Here is a 4131-nt window from a genome sequence, read left to right as displayed (position 1 = left end):
AAGGAAAATGGTTTTACCTGCAGACAGTAGAGGTCTCCATTGTAGAGTACCGTAGGTGTTGTTACTCCACAGGGTGGAATATGAAAGAAAGAGCCAGTCATTCTCTGTCATTCATCCCAGACTTAACCATGGTTAAACTCTACCCTCCCTCATCTGCTACTTTTCCATCAAGGAGCCTGAGGTTTTAAAACCATTTATTGTGTAGCCACCACAGGATCCATGGGGAATGTCTCCATGTTCCTTTGGGTCACGTCTTGTAGGGAGTGGGCGGTGAAGGTCATTTGACGCTTCTACACGCCCGCTGACAAGGATTGCGTCACAAAGTAGTCTTATAAACACTAGGGCGTATTCTTGCCCCTAATGTTATGAGCTTTGATCTCTTCTATGAGGAGAAGGATGAGGATTTGATGCTTGGTCCATGACCTTGCGAATCCAAGTCGAGAACGTGTTCTTGGTGATAATTCTCTTGACTTTAACAGAGCTGACAAAGAATGATGACACTCAGGGGCGAGCTCTTATAGTTTCCTTGAGGTAGGGCCTCCAGTTTCTCTTTGGCAAGTAACTGTTGATCTGGATTATTGGTCATGCTGTGAAAGACTCCCAGACTGAAGGGTTCGAATTCAGGGATCTGAGCTGCTAGAAACGAGGTCGAGCACTACCTGGCCCATTGTCGTGAATGAGAGACATTAAGGATGTCCCATGGGGTTTGCTGACTCTCTTGCCCGAAGCCAACATGAGCGGGAGACCTGTAATCAAGGTCACGTGAACATCTACTGCTTGGAGTCCTGAATCGAGATCTACTTTCGGACTAAGATTCTATAGGCTCGAAACTCTGTATGAGGAGGGGCGATGCTGACATGGAGGCAAGGTTAATTCCTTTCGGTCTGAAGGCAAGGCTCAAGGACAAGCGGTGGCCTTTCATTGCCGAGACCAAGAGAAGCTTTCCTCCTGAAGGTACATGGTGACATCGACGGGAGGGATACCCTTTCCATGAAAGCAACGCATTCCACTTAGCCTGGCCGAAGCCGAAGATCTACACAGGTATCCAGACATCCTCTTTGCAACCTGTTGTGGAAGAGACTCTCTGAGAGAGGAGGAGCTGGATAGTCTCCAGGTGTGAAGATGCAGCAAAGATATTGCTTTGTGAAAGATGTTCACATATGGCTGTTAAGAGTCGCTGAGGGGGTTCTCTCGAGATCTCCGTCGGGAGTTGCAGAGGAGTAAACTGGGCGTGAGGATTCTGATGGGAAAGACGAATCTTGCTGGCGAGACGAGTCTGCAGGGCAAGATGAGTCTTGCTGGCAATATGAGTTTGATGGCCTGTTCCCGAAGAGCAAGGGCGAAGGATGGATGAATCCAATTCCTGTAGGACCTCTCAGTATCTACATCAGTAGGTGAGACGAGTCTTCTAAGACAAGACTGCTGATGAAGAGGCCTGCTCTGAAGGGCAATAGCAGAGAATGGATGAATCCAATTCCTGTTGGAGGAATCCTCTGGAGGGAAGACCAATCGGGAAGAGGAGATTCTCTCGCGGATAGGAAAATCAACCACAGTTTTCTGCCGCTGTCGCCGATCCTTCCAGCAAGAAGGAAGACTGCTGCACAGTGGCTGGTGGAGGGACTACTCCCTCGCCAGGGGAGTGGATGAATCTCTCTTTACTAGAAGAATCCTTTGAATGGGATTCCAATTGGTGAGGGAAGTCTTCCACGGAAGGGAAAGGGATGATCAACATCTGCTGCTGTAGTCGGCGATTCTTCCCACAATCAAGATCATTGACCAGTGGTTGGAGGGATTCTCGGACAGGAGATTTTCAGTACCTAGAGGTGATCCTTTTGGCCGCACTCTGTTTCCCATCCACGAGTTCTAGCTCAAGTTGAAGGTTGGCATCGGGTGTTGTCTAAGAAATGAGCTGGAGCTCAAATACGAGTTCTCCTTGAAGGGGGGTTACGGTACCCCTTGTCCGTAGGATGGTTGCCCTCATCTCTGGGAGGTATGAGAGATGGTACTGTTTGGATTCTAACCAGAGCCCGGAGGCAAATTGGTACAACATGGCCACCCACCCCCTACTTTAATGCATCTGGAAGGAGAGTTCAATCCGGGGAAGGACTCAGGAGATCGACTCTTCGGTGAATATTCCATTTGTCAACTGTCTTCTCAGGTCCGTCTCCTGCTCGGGTGTCATGGAGACCCAAAAAATAGGGAGAATCCTACTCCTGCTCCTATTCGTGCCCCAGAAGAGGCTGGATTCAAAGGAATCCAATGCGAGCTTGATGAACTCAAGTGAAACGATGACTCAAGAGACGTAACCACTGCTGGCTGAAAGTGTGTCTCGTAGAGGGAAGATTCCTGTCATCCTCCTCCTAAGATCATGTCGATCTGCGAAAAAAATTTCTGCATGACGACGATGAATGTATCCAAGGGTACTCGTTTCCAATAAGGAAGCCGGGGTATTTCTCGAGATATACTTCAATCCTCTGATATCGGTAAACTTGTAGTATCGAAGGTCAGCTACTGAGTCTGTTAGGATCAGTCCGTCGTACTGAAGTCTTCAGAAAACGATGCCGATCCTGACAAACTTCTCATGAGAACTGCTAGATGGTACCAGTAGATTGGGTTTGTGCATGTATTGTACCACTATATAAGGGTAAGGGAGATGTGCATGAGTGTTGTAATTCAAGAGGTATTAGTTTGTTGAGTGTAGTTGGAAAAGTGTATGGTAGAGTATTGATTAATAGGATTAAGGATAAAACAGAGAATGCAATCTTGGAAGTACAGGTTGGTTTTAGAAGAGGTAGGGGTTGTATGAATCAGATTTTTACAGTTAGGCAGCTATGCGAGAAATATTTAGCAAAAGGTAAGGAGGTGTATGTTGCGTTTATGGATCTGGAGAAAGCATATGATAGAGTTGACAGGGAAGCAATGTGGAATGTGATGAGGTTATATGGAGTTGGTGGAAGGTTGTTGCAAGCAGTGAAAAGTTTCTACAAAGGTAGTAAAGCATGTGTTAGAATAGGAAATGAAGTGAGTGATTGGTTTCCGGTGAGAGTGGGGCTGAGACAGGGATGTGTCATGTCGCCGTGGTTGTTTGACTTGTATGTTGATGGAGTGGTGAGAGAGGTGAATGCTCGAGTGCTTGGACGAGGATTAAAACTGGTAGGCGAGAATGACCATGAATGGGAGGTAAATCAGTTGTTGTTTGCGGATGATACTGTACTGGTAGCAGACACAAAAGAGAAGCTTGACCGACTAGTGACAGAATTTGGAAAGGTGTGCGAGAGAAGGAAGTTGAGAGTTAATGTGGGTAAGAGTAAGGTTATGAGATGTACGAGAAGGGAAGGTGGTGCAAGGTTGAATGTCATGTTGAATGGAGAGTTACTTGAGGAGGTGGATCAGTTTAAGTACTTGGGGTCTATTGTTGCAGCAAATGGTGGAGTGGAAGCAGATGTATGTCAGAGAGTGAATGAAGGTTGCAAAGTGTTGGGGGCAGTTAAGGGAGTAGTAAAAAATAGAGGGTTGGGCATGAATGTAAAGAGAGTTCTATATGAGAAAGTGATTGTACCAACTGTGATGTATGGATCAGAGTTGTGGGGAATGAAAGTGATGGAGAGACAGAAATTGAATGTGTTTGAGATGAAGTGTCTAAGGAGTATGGCTGGTGTATCTCGAGTAGATAGGGTTAGGAACGAAGTGGTGAGGGAGAGAACGGGTGTAAGAAATGAGTTAGCGGCTAGAGTGGGTATGAATGTGTTGAGGTGGTTTGGCCATGTTGAGAGAATGGAAAATGGTTGTCTGCTAAAGAAGGTGATGAATGCAAGAGTTGATGGGAGAAGTACAAGAGGAAGGCCAAGGTTTGGGTGGATGGATGGTGTGAAGAAAGCTCTGGGTGATAGGAGGATAGATGTGAGAGAGGCAAGAGAGCGTGCTAGAAATAGGAATGAATGGTGAGCGATTGTGACGCAGTTCCAGTAGGTCCTGCTGCTTCCTCCGGTGCCTTAGATGACCGCGGAGGTAGCAGCAGTAGGGGACTCAGCATTATGAAGCTTCATCTGTCGTGGAAATGTGGGAGGTTGGGCTGTGGCACCCTAGCAGTACCAGCTGAACTCGGTTGAGTCCCTGATTAGGCTGAAGGAA

The sequence above is a fragment of the Palaemon carinicauda genome, chromosome 7, assembly GCF_036898095.1.
Source record: "Palaemon carinicauda isolate YSFRI2023 chromosome 7, ASM3689809v2, whole genome shotgun sequence".
NCBI lineage: Eukaryota > Metazoa > Arthropoda > Malacostraca > Decapoda > Palaemonidae > Palaemon > Palaemon carinicauda.
The sequence above is the reverse complement of the archived record's forward strand: the minus strand, read 5'-3'. Positions refer to the sequence as shown.